Raw genomic sequence first — 16,943 nt, 5'->3', positions numbered from 1 at the left:
GGCATCGTGAGAGTCGCACCCTTTGCTGACATAAGTTGTTTGATGTCGTGAAATATGTGGCGTTTAAACTTTTTTTGATAGGGTTCTCATTACGTCAGATTGCATGCATGGTGTTGTGAGAGCTCGAATGTCTACCGACGGGGAAAGTTGATGTCGCGAGATGTGTGATGTTTTGATTGATTTTGACAGGGTTCTCACGACATTGGATTGCATGGCGCCGTGAGAGGTTAAATGTCTGCCGACGTGTGTAGTTGACATCGTGAGATGTGAGACGTTTTGACTGATTTTGACAGGGTTCTCATGACGCTGGATTACATGGTGTTAGGACAGGTCGAACATTTGATGACGTGTGTAGTTGACATTGCGAGATGTGTGACGTTTTGACTGATTTTGACAAGATTCTTCCTACGCCATAAGTGACTGCATCGCGATTTTGGGATTCTATGTTGACGTCATAAGTGAAACGTTGGGAGTTCCAATATAAATACCCAAGCTCGTGTTTTATAATTCACAGAACTAAGAGAGAAAAGAAATTTTCGGTTGAGAGATCCTTTTCGATCAAGAGAAAAGGAAGGGAAGCTGAGAGAGAAAGGAAGGGAAGACCGAGAGAGAAGTCGTCGTCGAGAGCTTTCTTTGAAAGGACGGGAGTAGTCGTCGAGAGTCGTCGCCGCCCACTCCATTTTTTGTAGGTACGTCATTGTATTGTCTATTTATATATTTCATGTTTGTTCTGTTTAATTGATGCCCTTGTATTAGTCTCAATAAAATTTGATGCATATGTTTATTTGATACCAAAATTGTTGTGTATTTCAAATTATGTGCAATGGAGGAACTCAAATAGAGGAAGGGAAGTTGAACATTATTTTAGCTAGTAGGATCATAGAGAGCCATGGGCAGGATGTGTAAAGAGGATAGTTAGACATTATTACGAGCCGCGTCCAAAGAAATACAAGCTTGCTTCAAACAGAAAGAACCCCTACTTTAGTGTTATAGAAAATTGATTCGGAAGAGAGGAGCAGAAAATAACAAGATCGAGAACCGAACAGGTAAGTCATAGAAAGTTCCTCGAATATATTATCTCATATGCAAGTGAAAAATTTTCTATGGCTTACTGTTTAGTTATTGATCTTTGTCAATTACTGCTCCTCTCTTCCCAATCAATTTTTTGGAACCACCAGAGTAATGGTTTCTTTTGTTTGAAGCAACTTCGTGTTTCTCTCGACGCACCTTGTAAGAATGTTCAACTTTCCTCTTTACACATTTTGTCTATGTCCCTATGATTATACTAGCTAAGTAATGTTGAGGCAATCTGTAGAAGTGGAAAAGCTGGCGTCAGCGCTTAGAACTATGTTTAAGTTTTTGTTTTTAATTATTATTATTCATGTAATTTCTAAATCTACAAACGTGTACTTTTGTAACATTTGAATTAATAATAAGTTCGATTTGGTATTTTAATAATTTTTTAAATTTTATGTTAATTGTAATTCAATGTAGAATTTTAATAATTTTTTATTTATTTTATGTTAACTAATAAAATTTGGAGCTTTAATAATTTTTTACATTAATTTTACGTTAATTAATAAAAAATTAAATCAAGTAAGACTGTCGGTGCAGTAGAAAAATAAATTAGACAACTCAATTAGACTTTAACATAAAGCAATAACATTTTGTGAGTTAAAAGTTTACCAGAGCTATGTTTTACTTTGAAACCATCTTAATCCTCATCCAAACAATGCGAACCTAAACACAACAAAATTTTAAAGATTGTTCATAAGCTCGACTAGGTTAAAATACCGTTTTACATTTGAGATTACATCTTGCTCCTTAAGTCCCACTGATTCACTATTAAACAATTGGTTTAAGGTGCAACCTATAAATCAAATCCCTCTCAGGCCAATAAGAGGGTGGGGTCTCTTGTTCAAAACATGGATTTAATCGTTAAGGGAACCAACCTATCTACTAACCCTAAAGCGGGTAGGAGTGAATTCCGTTTTACACCCTATTGTAAGGATGAGAGCCCTTACACAGCGGAAAACTTAATAGATACCATAACTCAAATTAATTTAGGAACCTAAAAATACCAGTATATTGACAAATAATAGAAACAGATTTTCTTTCAGATTAAAAGAAAATTATAGAGAAGAGGCAAAACACTTACACAAGTTGACGACTCTAGATCTACAAAACTTCAAATTAGGACACCTTCACTTTGAAACCTTCCTATTCTCTGAGATTGAGATTTTAGTTTGTGGGAACCAAAAATTGAAAGAGAATTTTGTTTGAGAGAGTTTGTGAGAGAATACAGTACACAGAGTTTCCCTAGAACGCTTATATTCTCAAGTACCAGTATCTTTATATTCTTCAGCGGAAAAAGAGGGAAGTTTGAGGGTAAAACGAGGAATGTGAGAAAACCACCCACGTTTCCTATTAATTTAACCAATTAAATTAATATTAAAATTAAAATAAATAAATAATTAAATTATATTTAATTAATATTTCATTTAAGTCATTTAAATGAATATCTCTCACATGAACTATAGTTTTAATTTAATTAAATCAAATTTAATTAAATGAAATTAAACTAAACTATTAATTCATTCTCTAATTAATTAATTTCTAAATTAAATATCATATATTTAATTTAATCAAATTTGAATCATATTCAAATATAAATTTCCCTCATAATCTATAGTTTTAATGTGTATCATATATATATATATATATATATATATTAAATTTTAACCTATAGTTTTAAAATAAATCTAATTCACATTAAATTAATATTCAAACTCATTCAAATATTTTATCTCATAAATTAATTTTTAATCATATCCAAAATTAAATTTATATGATTAAGGTTAATTAAAATATAAACTTTGTATTATAATGTATCACCGTACATTATATTAATCCCTAAAGTAAGTTTGAACATTTGAAATTACAACCAATATAAATAAATTTCATTACCCTTTACAAGCTAGGAAGGGGACATAATCGACCTACAGATTAGAAGGTATAACGATATGAGATTAATTGGCTAAACTCATTAACAATATTAATTAATATCCGATAACTGTGTGTACACTCCACTAAAGACTCGCAGCTGAACTTTTCTCACTGTAGATATATTTTTGTGTCCACGGATATAAACCAATACCAGTAAGTTAGTCATTCACAAGTATTCGTAATACCAGCTGGGTCAAATTACCATTTTATCCCTGGATTACTTCTAGTCCTTAAATACTGATGCTCATCTAATAAATTGTAACGTCCCAACAAATTTGATTTCCTTTTCATTATTATCTTAAGTGTGGATATGGAATTTTCGAATTTATTTGAGGAACTTGATTATTTTGATCTTGTGATTAATTAAGGTTTAGAGTTATAATTATTTTGATTTGGTTAATAATTGTTTTATTTGAAAAATAAATTTGGTAAAGTTATTTGGTGAAGATTAAAGATAGTTGGGTTAAGGAGAGAGAGAATTGATTTTGTTAAAGTTAATGGTGAGTTATTATTTGGAAAAAGAAAAAGGAAGAGAAGGGATTGATGTGATTGGTTGGAATTTAAATTTTTGGGGAAAAGGGTAAAGCATTAAATTAAAGCAAAATAAAATAAAATAAAAGGTTTTATTTTATTTAAATGGGGCATTGGGATGTGCAATTAATGCACCATCACCATCATCTTCACCAAGAAGGAAAAATAAAGCAAAACCCTAGCCCTAAACCGCCGCCGCCGCCGCCTCTTCCTCCTCCGCCAGCCCCTGCCGTCGGGAGTTTGTCGAAAAGATCAGCTCGAGGCGACCTCCTCATCGCAGCCGCGCCGCCAGCCACCCGAACTAGGAAGTCGTGCGCCGCACCTCATCACACGTAGCCCGACCCTATCGTGCCTCCAAGCCGACTGCATCCCTCAATTGCGAGCCGATTCCTTCCGCCAGCTGTCGCCGCGAAACCAGCCGTCGTCAGCCGCCCGATCAGCCACACCGCCGTGCGTCGGTCGTCAAAGCCCGCGAAGCCCCGTCGCCCCGCGCCGCGTGACCCGAGCCGCACAGCCGTATCCGACCACGTCTCTGCTTTGCGTAAACCCGAGCGATCCGCGTCCAGTCGCTAGCCGAGCTGCATCCATCCGCTAGCCGAGCCGCGCCTCTCAGCCGCGCCCGCGCGTCTGCTCCACGCCTCAAGCTGCGCCTACACCGTGTTCGTGAGCCGAAATTCTTTAAGCCAAGCCGATCCCCGCTTTTCCAGCCGAGCTGTCAAGCCGATCCCTGCTTTTCCAGCCGAGCCGCCAAGCCCTTTTGAGCCACCTAGTTTTTGGTCCTTTCCCCACGTGTCAGTGGTAAGTTGGTTGGGTTTTTGGCATACCCAACGAAGAGTAATCTTGGTTTTAAATAATTTAATTTTGGATTAAATTAAATTATTTTTCTGAAAGGGCCGGTTGGACCAATTGGAGTTGGAGCGTGGGATTTCTCGACTTAAAGGAAATTACTGCAACCTTGATCTTGGGTAAGTTGCTTCGAACGACTCTTGGACTTCGTTTCCATGAAGGTTAGGTTATTAATTGTTGTTCCTAACCATTTAGGGCCTCACTGCTTGGAAAGCACACTTTTTCTTGCTGTTGGGACTTGTCGAGCAAATCTCCAAGTAAGAGATTTCTACTACTAGCTCTACGACTAGAATCATGAGACCGCATACACTTCCAGTTATGCACGTTGAGGACTAGACTGTATAACACATGTAAATTAATGAGGGCATGTTGTGATGGATGATGTGGTTTGATATGATGGCATGGTATAATGTGATGACGTGACTTATTATGATTGTATGTTGGATATTGTGATGAGATGTGAGATGATGACTAGACTGATATGATGACATGATGATGTTATGTATGTGTATGCTATGGTTAGGGTACCTGTTAGCTTAGCCTATTAGAGTCGTATTTGCATGGGTGTCCTTCGGGATCACCACCTATTTAGGATTGCGTAGTTCGACGAGACGCCAGTCTAGCATGGATATAGATATGATTCGAGTGATTCGACGGGAACCTCTCAGCTCGATTGTCTTAGTGTTTCCTCCGGGTTCGCTACAAACCAGTATGTCCTAGGTGCTCTCCCGGGACACCGAAGACCAGATTTTTGTTCCTACGGGAGCGCATGTTGCACGTGTTTGGGAACGTGCCAGTTATTGGGTACTATAGCCACCTATTTTTATCCTACATTTTTTTTATTCTTTAAATTATTAATTGTAGTAATGGTTAAGATATTTTACTCATTTATTTTGTTAAAAAAAGAAAAAGGTAAAATCTTTTTGTAATAATATGAAGTCTTATGTTTTCTTTAATCTTTTTATTAAAATGAAAAATAAAGTCATTAATGAGAATATCTATTATTTACAAAAAAAATCAAATCATTTTGACTTATCACTTTAGGAAAAAAGCAAATTAATTTATGTATACAAAATCTATTTTGATTTATCATATTAGAAAAAACAAAATAATTTATTTTATACAAAATTCTTTTAATACCATTTTTGATTTATCTTATCACTTTAGGAAAAAAGCAAATTAATATACAAAATCTATTTTGATTTATCGTATTAGGAAAAGCAAATAATTTATTTTATACAAAATTCTTTTAATACCATATTTGATTTATTTTTATCACTTTAAGAAAAAGCAACAAATTTATTTTGGACAAAATATTTCAATATCATATTTTTACTATTTTAGAAAAAAGAAAATTAAATTACATAATATCTAATTTGATTTTATACTTATTAAATTTTCCTAATTTGTGGCACACCCCGGGTCTATAAATAGGATCCTTTGTCATTTGGAAAAGGGGAGAAGAAATCGAGAGAAATTCTTGAGAAAAAAAAGGCTTTAGAGAATAAATTTTTTTAGAGTCTCTACAAAAAAGTGTTTAAAGAGAATTGGAAGAAACGTATTCCTCTGCAAAAAGGTGGGTCATTAGCTTTTTTGTTTTATTGTTTTTATTTTTATCTTCATATTATTTTTTTTACCCTAATTCTAATCCCATAAAAACTTAGTTGGAGGTTGCATTAGGTAGGGTTTACTCCCAAGGATCCGCACCTCATACAACAAGTAATTTTCTTCGGAATTGAATCCTTATTTTTGTTTTTCTCTTTTCAAATGTAGAAGAAAGAAAAAAAAATGGATAAGGAAAATTTTTTTCTACCTATTTATTGTTATGCTAAAAAAGTCTTTTAACATTTTTCTTCCCTCTAAAAAATAGAGAAAAAAGAAAAATTTATAAGAAAAATCTTATATTATTATTATTGTTGTTGTTATTATTATTATTATTATATTTTTTTTCTTTCTTTTCTTGTCTGTCATCCCTTCTGTTTCGTTTTTTATTTTTTCATTATTTTATTCATTTACTTATATAAGTTTAATTTTATTTATAATTTTCTTTTTATTATTATTATTATAATATTTATTATATATATTTTCTTTTTTTTTGTTTTAGGTGGCGGCAACTTTGCCGTCACCTTCTGTTCTATTATTTTTCTTTCTTTATTTATTTATTCTCTTATTAAAGTTGAATTTTATTTATAATTTTATTATTATTATTATATACATATATATATAAATATATATATATATATATATATATATATATATATATATATATTCCTTTTAACTTCTGTTTATTTTCTTTTTAATTTTATATATATATAACTTTTGTTTATTTATTTATTTAGACTTCTATATTTATGTTTTTTTTAAAAAATTGTTATTTTTATTATCATATCATTATTATTATTTCCTTTCATTATTTTTTTTACTTACTATCATCCCTAGGTCCTCTTTTCTTCACTTATTTATTTAATTCTTTTTACATATTTATTTGTTTATTATTTCATTTGGTTCTTTTTTTATTTTTTTTCTCTTATTTTATTTATCGTTATTATGTATCTTTTCTTTTCCTTTTCTCTTAACTTATTTTTATTACCATCGTTATATTTAGTATATGCATGCGTTAATATTTTGCCTAATTTATTGTGTGGTATATTTTTTATTTCTATTTGACTTTCATTAAAAATTTCTTGAAAATTTTAAAATACTTTTAACTATAATTGTATTTAATTTAAATTTTTTTTAAAATTTTCTCTTTAAACCATTTACAATTTTTTGTTGCTTTAAAATTATTTCTTTTGAACTCAAAATTAAATATATATTTCATATGGTTTCCTAATCTACTTTTTTTCAAATAACCCACACCGATTTCGCTAAAAAAATCCTACGATAGAATCTAGAAATTTCTGGGAGTTCGTTATTTCTAGATTCTTGAGGTGAGGGATCGATATCTTTGGGTGTCCGAGATTTGATCCCAAGAAAAAAATAAATTTAATCAATGTTTAAAAAAAAAACTTTATTCGAAGACTAGCCTATGATAGAATTTGAGAAATTGTAACAATTTTTTATTCTCTTAAGGTGAGGAATTTTCCCCAATATAGTCTAATTAATGGGTGTATCCCACTTATTTTATGGGATCATTGCTCCAAATATTGGAGTGATGAGCAATGAAATAAGACATAGTCCTTTTAAAAAAAATGAATTTTATTCAAGACATTAAATTTGGCCACCGTTTTCTAAAACGGGTGTTATGGGGTGCTAACACATTCCCCGTACACAAATGACTCCCGAACTCAACTCTAGTTTTTTTCGTAGACCAATTTTTATTTTATTTAAAATGATTCACTTTATTTCGGTGTCCAATCACACCGTAAAAAAGATTGGTGGCGACTCCTTTTTTTTTTTTAAAAAAAAATAAACTTTTTTTAAGGATGTCGACCGCTCCACGTCGTCTCGGGTACGTGGCGACAGGTACCATTTTCAGGACTCTAATAGGAAGTTAACAGGCACCTAGTGGGACTAGTAGTGGGTCCCTTACTGAGTATTTTATACTCACTCTCTCCATGTCATGTTTTTCAGGTAGAGGCCGAGGTAAGGGCAAGGGCAAGCTGGCGAGCAACCAGAAGTGACCTGGCGAGCCATAGGGATTTCTGCTTTCGCTTACACCCCGTTCTAAACATTTAGTACTCGAGTTTTATTTTTTTCTTTATTTACTATTTCGTTCTTTAAAAGTAGATAGGGCCCGAGTAGGATTTTAATCTTTGTTTATATTTCGCACATTACCCTGATTTGATTTTTGTAAATAAAATTATGAGGTTTTATTCATTTTAACCAAACTTTATGACTTAAATTATGTTATTTACATTTAGTAATGACTTCGGCTCAGTATAAAGAGTTGGGTCGTTACATAAACAACCTGTTTATGGTTTAACCACTAAACAGGGACCCCTCTCGTGCCATAGAGAGGGTATGACCCTTTGTTCAATAATATAACCAATAATACTTATTGAAATTATAATAATAATACTTTATTAATAACGGTCAATGGATTATATTTACTATCTATGAGTTTTAGAACATAAAACCCAACACCTACGTCCCCAGTTGTCCATCCAGTCTTACCCCTGAAATGGGAGGCTTATTGGGCCAACGTTAATGAGCTGCCCTTGCCTATGCAGATTTAAGGATAATCTTGTGTGAACATGAGTTCATAATTAGCTAAGGATTAAGATTAAGTTACCTATGTCATCAATAATCGAGATAGTCAGTTCTAAATAGTAATCATCGTTATAATGTAAAATTGACTATTTCATGGTTTAGTCTTATGTAAACACTTTACATAGGATACCCCCACTTTCATATCTTATTTTAAACTAATTTGTAGACTATATCTTATTTGTTTAACATTATTTCTATATTAATTACATTCTTTATACTACATTCTTTAGCAATATTTTTCTAAAAACTAGTGTATGTTATACAACTGGAAGACAAGAATATAATTATAACAAAGTTTTTTTTGTTATGGCTTTAAAACGAGTAAAGGTTGTTTTGGATGATAGATGGATCGAATCTTCTCGGTATCTCGATTATCATGTTGTTTGACATACGTTCCGTTTTCATCTTCGTTTCAAGAATTTGTAGAATGTATTCAAGGTAAACTCTTTTCTATGTTTAATACTTCAGGGAAAGGTAAAGGTAGAGGAAAGTTGGTGAATGACAAGTAGGGTCTGTTATTTGCCATAGGAGAATTACATTTGCTTCCACCTTTCATATTTACAATATTTTGATTTTTAATATTTTATTAAAATTTATTAGAACTCGCTAATTATTTTATGTTACTTTCTTTAAAACTTAGATAGGGCTCGAACTAGGACTATGTTTACCTAGCATTTTCTTTTATTTTGTCAAACTAAATGATTTATAAATGAGTATTTGAATTTATTTATTTAAAGACTTAGCTTTTCCTCTTTTTCTTTTAAATTGCAAACTTGTTATTTATTTTAAAGTAATGACGTCAATTTAGTATAAGGAGTTGGATCATTACACCTTTCTTCTTTATTTTGCAGATCCTTGATGGATAGATAGGACAACATGCTTTTGTTACTATACAAGATGCACCCTATCCTAATTGAATTTGTAGATGTATCGTTGGTGCTCTAAGTAAGTGACTTTAATTAGGCGATAAGACATGGCTATGTGTTAAAAGATGCTCAATATGCCTATGCGTTGCTATTTCTAATGATAGTCTACGCTGAGTACAAGTTTTCCTCTCGTTTGTCCAAGTCTAAGCAAAGCGAGATGTTTCCAAGGTTAGCCAGGATCAAACATAGGGAATTTCTCGTCAAATCTAGTTACATCGCCTAGGTTAATTTCATTCGATTTGATTTTATACAGTATTTTATATTCACATTCTTGTGTATAGTAAATTCTATTATTTACACTAAGTGCCTCTATAGAGAAGGAGGAGTGGAATGGGAGAACATGAAATGTGAACTAACTTGCTAAAAGAATAATGCAGAAACATCTACTCATTACATGTGATATGAGTTATAAGTTATGTTTTTGATACGATATAAATAGTTTAGCCATCTTTTAAGTAAAGTGAGCAACCTCTCAGTGCCCAAACTTCACGTTTGTTCACCTTTCGAGATACAAATGATGAGAATGCATTAAACGATATTTATCTAGGTTTCTTTACTTGTAAGTATCACATTTCCTATTTTCTTTAAGGCGGGCTATCTCTTAGTGCTTGAACGACGTACTTATTTGCCTGTCAGGAGACAAGTGATGAAGGAGTAAGATGTCAGAATGAATTTTGTTTCCAAAGTCCTTTCTGCGCGCATTTAGTGAAGTCTTAGTTACTTTTTCTCTAGAGTAGTTGGCTACCATTGCTTGATTCTTTCTTTCAAATAGAATCAACGTTTAGATTTAGCTCGAACTAAATGCGATAATACTTATAAATAATGAAATCTTTCAAAAGTGCAAATTAAATTCAATTCACTTATGCTTAGACACAAGCATGGAAAGTAAAGAGATAAGATAATTATGATGATAAAAGATGTCCATTGTATTGAATACTAATTTAAGCTTTTCGGCCATGGACTCCATAACGCTCGAACAATACATAAAAAAAAGTATTAAAGCTAGAAAGCAGGAAATGGTGTTGAGTCGCATAATGCATCATTATGCATTCCTTGGCTTTTTTACAAGTTAAAGAAATAGTTTGTGGGTTTCTCTCTTTAATCTCTCTCCAAGCTCTCATCTAAAGTTGGGGAAGGATAAACTTCTACAAAGTGTGGGCACTTGTTTTCTTTAGCTGTATGTATATGCCTCTATGTGCCTCTCTTCATGTATATGTATTTAATGGAGCTGAAGGGTATTTATAGGCATTTTAGGCGGGAACTGACAATACCCTACTGCACAACTTGTTTTTCTCTGAGTGTGTTAGCGCCAAAGCTAGTCTCATGAAGTGACATCAACTCCACCGCCCACTTTTGTCTTCTAGCGAATTAGCATGCATTATGAGATTGATGTCAAAACACTTCGCGATTTGTATCACCTGAAATCTTCTCCTCGTATAATTTATTGACGCGTTTCTCTATGGTTAAAATTGGGCATTAATAACAATAATAATTAACTCTAAGTTAGTTTCTTACGTAAAGTTTGAGGGTTGAAATTTAAGAACCCTCTAAGTTAGTTAATAAGAATAATTAATTAACTACAAGTTAGTTGCTAGAAATATAAAATTACTTATTATGATTGAAAAAACTAAATAAAAAAGCATCTAAAAATTCAAAAATAAAAAATCATAAACTAATAAATACGATTTTATTACTTAATATTTTCAAATATAGAAAAATGAAGCAAAATGTTTATAAAATACAACAAAATTTTAGATCTAACACCAATAGACTTCTATTACTGTCTATTAGTGATATTGATAGACACTAGAAGAAGTTTATCAGTGATAGTTGTTACTGCATTGGTTGGCTGATTTTATTAAAGAAAAAAATTGAGCAACACGTTGGATAACATGTTAAAGACATTAGCAATAACATTGGAGCCGTCAGATAGTAGCTACATCAAAAGATTCTTTTCATATATAATTGGTGTGTTTCCAAAATTCATGGATCCCTTTCTCCAGATGTTTCTGCCTTCCTTTTTCTGATTCCAGGAATATTTATATATATTACTCTTTTCATTTTTAGGGTTAGCCGCCTCATTAGAAAAGCATGTGTATTAGACATTTTAAGCTTACTTTTAGTCTAAGATTCAACCTTTGTGTATTAATATCGAAAATATGTGCTCGTCGATGAAAATCTCTGTGCCTCATTAAAAAAGTATGTATATTGAACTTTAGGTTCCGTAGTGTAATGCCCCAAAAACAAGGTAATTTTAAATTTAATCATCTAAGTTTAATTTTATTTATGTTGGAATTATTGAGGTGTTAATTTGAGATATTTGTGGAGAATTATTTGATTTTGTGAAAGTTAGAATTAGTTAAATATTTTTGGAAGAATATTTAATTAATTATCAAAATTCAGAATTTTTGGTGTTGTAAAGTTTTGATTTAGGTTATTTGATATTAGTTGATTAAAATTGGTGAGGTTATGGATAGTTATATATATGTAAATATATAATTAATTAAGTTATGAAGGTTAGAAATAATTGTATTATGGAGATAATATAATTAGTTAAGGAAATATATCATGTTTTGAAAGAGAATAAAAAAATGATTTGATAAGGTATTGAATAAGAAAGACAAAATGGTTTATTATTATATTTGGAAAATAAAAAGTTGATTGGATTGGATTAAATGAGAAAAGAGAGGATTTAATTTTTTTTTGAAAAGGTAAAAGGAATAAGGGAAAGTAAATTATTATTATTATTATTATTATTATTATTATGTTAAATAGGACCTCATGAAGCGTGCCTCAAACACTATTCATCATCTTCTGCCTCACAAAGAAACCCTAGCTGCCACCCTTGCTCCATCTTTGTTTGCCGCTGCGAATTGCCATCGTACACTGTAATCTCTACCTTTATCCGCACTATCGTTCGTCGTTCACTATATCGTCAATCGTGCCATCAGTTGCTGTTTGCCGACGAAGCCTCGCAAAGCTAGCCACAAGTCGTTCCATTCCCATCCATCTCCATTCGTTTTTCGTTCTCCTCCGCGTCGTTCCATCAGGCAAGATTGGACGCCTCTACTATCAGCTGATATCCGAGCCGGTCCCTTAAGCGTGAGCCGAGTTCCTCCGTTCGAGCCAATACAGAGCTACGCATCCAAGCCATCCTCTTTAGTTAGCCACAAGCCTCTATATGCGAGTCAACTTTGTTTCAAGCCATTTGCTTTTGAGCCATCTTGAGACTTTTCTTTGATGAGTTTTGACTGGGTTTTGGGTATGCCCATCAAATATTTATTTTTTGTTTAAGAAATTAATTTTTGGATTAAGTTGAATTATGTTAAAGTTGGATTATTTTTTGCGTGAAGGTTCGTTTGACTAATTTTAATTAGAAGATTTGTGCTGTAAAATTTTCTCAAGCAAGGTTGAATTGGAATTCAACCTCAACTTTGGGTAAGTTGATTTGAGATGACTTGTTAGGCCCTTTAGCCAACTATTAAATTATTGAATTTAGTTATTTTTTCTCCCTTACTGTTTAGGGTCTATTTTTCGGAAAGCTTGACCATAACTGTTAGGAAAGATTTATTCGCTAATATCGAGGCAAAAGATTCTCCTACTATACCTTCAAATTGAAGTTAAGAGCTTGCATGTAATTTTTCATTATGCATTGGTGTAGCTAAGATGCATAATATGTTGATGACTTATATTGATGACTGATATTATGTTAGTGGCAACGACAAATATTATGTTGATGATGATGTATGGTATATTAATCACATTATTGAGGACGTTATGATTGATATTCATGCCATGTTTATGATGTTTATGATATGCTACATTCTATGGATGGTGTTCTATTAACTTTGTCTATTAAGATCGTACCCATATGGGTGTCCCTTGAGATCACCAACTTTTATGAGACTGTGTGGTTCGACGGGACCACCAGCCTTTCATGATATGTTTTATGAGTGATCTGACGGGGTCTCTTATAGCCCAATTCTCTTAGGTGCTCCTTTGGGTTCACTGAAGATTAGTTTCTCTTAGGTGTTCCTTCGAGTTCACTGAAGAAAAGTTTCTCTTAGGTGTTCCTTCGGGTTCACTGAATACCAGTTTCTCTTAGGTATTCCTTTGGGTTCACCGAAGACCAAATGTGTTCCTATAGGATCACTAGATTGCGTGTGTTCAGGAGCACGCCAGTTTAAGTGTACTTCCTTACGGGACCCTAATGGAAAGTTAACAAACACCTAGCGGGACTAGTAGTAGGTCCCTTACTGAGTATATGTTTATACTCACTCTTTCTATGTTTACTTTTTCAAAAAGAGGTAGAGATAGAGGTAGAGGAAAACTGGCGAATGACAGGAAGTGACTGCAAATTGCCATAGGAGACTTTTTGTTGCTTCTGCTTTTCCTATTTTTAGTATTTGATTGTTCTTGTATTTTTATTTGCATTTATCAAAACTCATGAGTTATTTCTATGTTAATTTTCTTTATAAGTTAGATATGGCCCAAATTAGGATTTTATTTTCTAGTTTTTATTTCTACACACTTTTAAGTATGATTTATAAGATTTAATGTTCTCTTCCATTTTTGATAAGAAAGTCTTTACTTAGTTTAGTAGTAATGACCTCAGCTTAGTATAAAGAGTTGGATCGTTACACTTAAAAGAATGAACGAACCGATATCACATTACAATGAGAGGGATCAAAGAATGAACGAACCAATATCACATAAGAATGAGAGGGATCCTTAGTGGTTATAGCTACATGTCTTTCTATCAATCATCTAGCACGAATACCATGTGTCTGTAAGAGACTCACCCTTAGTGGCCATGTAACCCACCTCATGCTTGCTAAATTACTTATAAATAGTGACATTTGGTGGGTTTATAAGTATGAACGTTAGTTGAGAGAATTTCATGAAAAGGGAGAAAGTTGAAAAGTGGAGAAATTTTAATTTTCCTAATTTTCTAAGGGAAATTGCACCAGAGAAATTTTTTTTAGAAAAAGGCAGCTTATAGCACATCTTTTTTGTATATTGCAAATATGTCAAATATAACAAGTAATTGAATATATTAGATGACTATCAGAGGGCTATCAAATGACTATTAGAGGGCTATTTGCTTTTAAATTTGCTACTTTTACAATTTAGAAAATGTAGTGACATGGACCCTATTATCATAAATCTTTTTGCTATTTTTGCAAATGCCCCATTTTCTTATTTCTTTATATTATATTTTCTCGGTTTTTGTATTTCGATTGTGCCCCATTTTCACAATACATTATCAGCACGAGATCTGGTCATATCCTTTGTTGAAGGTAGGTCGTCTCCTTCAATCGTCCTAACGGTATGCCAATTTTCCCATACTCGCTATAAATAATAAAATAAATATTATTTTGTATGTTTGATATATATTAAATTTCTACTGTTTGATACTAATACTAGCAATTATATACGTGAAACTTTGATACGCTGAAATGTCATTAAGAATATGATCATTAGAAAGCAATTATTATATATGTCGGATATGCTCCTGCAGTAGCAATATCGAGAGAAATGTTTTGAAGAATATTATGTGCTTATCTTAATTTATTGTCATGGTTGAATGAGATAACGAGCTATTGATTGAAAAATCATAAACATTAGTCGACTAAAGAAACAACATTTTCCTGAGGTGAATATTGTAAACTTCAGTAGTGGTGGATGAAAATAATCAATATTGACCAACTGGAACAATCACATTCCCTAAAGTGAATGTTGTGTAAATTTGACGATTGTTATAAGAAGTAATTATTTTTTTATGGTTGGTCGTATAATCATCCAAATCTCAAAAGAATCACATGAAATGATGACCATAAAAAAAAAGCTCCACAAGAAAAAGAAAAAAATATGGAAGTAGATTTTACATATCAAACTGATAATATATTTGTCCCATAAAGTACGACAAATTTGGATGTGGTATAGTTTTGAATCTCCTGAAGAGATTATCATATTTGGTAAAATAGCAAGTGCTTTATTTATGAATTAATAATTAATATTTTTTTATCTCTCATTTTTATATATATTCTATAAGTATTTTCTGGTTGTAATTATTTTGTTTAATGAAGAAGTATAGATAATATTTTTATGCTTAAAAATGAACAATGAAGTTACATGTCTGGCAAACAGTAAAACTACCACACACAATATTGACAAGTAAAAAATATTTTTTCAAATTGACAATGCTAGAAGCAAAAGTCAATACAACATCGGGTTCTGCAAATCTGATTGAAAGGTTTGGAAAAGCAAATATTAATTTTCCTAAAGGAACAAAATTCACAATTGATAATGCAGTGTTCTTTAGTTAATAAAAAAGAAATCTATTGAGTTTTAAAGATATACGTTACATATGGTTATCATATTGAGACTGATAAAAAGAATGCGATAGAATATGTTTATATTATATCTACAGTCTCAAATGAAAAATGAATATTAAAAAAGTTGTATGCTTTATCTTTTGTATTATATTATACTCATATACGAGTAATCGAAACATATGCAACAATGAACTTGAAGTTCATGAATCTAGACATATTTGCAATTTGGCACAATCGATTGAGTCATCCATGCTCCATAATGATGAGAAGAATTATTGAAAATTCACATGCACATCAATTGAAGAACCAGAAGATTCTTCAACCTAATGAATTATCATGTGATAATGAATTATCAAGTGATGCTTGCTCTCAAGAGAAATTAATAATTCGACCACCACAAGCTAAAGTGGAAATCGAATCACCTACATCTTTTGAACGAATTCATGGTAATATTTGTGGATCAATTAAACCACCAAGTGGGCCATTTAAGTATTTTATGGTCTTAATAGAAGAATCCAGCAGATGGTCGCATGTGTGCTTATTATCAAGTTGAAATCTTGCATTTGCCAAATTATTTGCTCAAATAATTAAGTTAAGAGCATAGTTTCCTGATTATACAATTAAGAGTATTCGACTTGATAATGTTGGTGAATTTACATCCCAAACATTTGATAATTATTGTATGTCTATTGGGATAAGTGTTGAACATCCTGTAGCTCATGTTTATACACAAAATGGTCTAGCAGAATCATTTATAAAATGTTTGTAATTAATTTCTAGACACTTGCTTATGAGAGCTAAACTCGTACATCTGTACAAGGACATGCTATTTTGCATGTTGCGTCACTTATGTATATTAGGCCAGCAACTTATCACAAGTATACTTGCCATTATAATTAACATATAGTCATGAGCAAAATATTTCTCATTTGAGAATTTTTGGATGTGCAGTATACTTTCCAATTGCTCCACCACAACGTACTAAGATGGGTCCTCTAAGGAGGCTAGGAATATATGTTGGATTTAATTCCCTATCAATTATTAAATATCTTGAGCCCTTGACAGGTGATGTATTTAGTGCACG

This window comes from Cucumis melo, chromosome 1 (assembly GCF_025177605.1).
Source record: "Cucumis melo cultivar AY chromosome 1, USDA_Cmelo_AY_1.0, whole genome shotgun sequence".
Classification (NCBI taxonomy): domain Eukaryota; kingdom Viridiplantae; phylum Streptophyta; class Magnoliopsida; order Cucurbitales; family Cucurbitaceae; genus Cucumis; species Cucumis melo.
Note: the sequence above shows the minus strand (reverse complement) of the source record.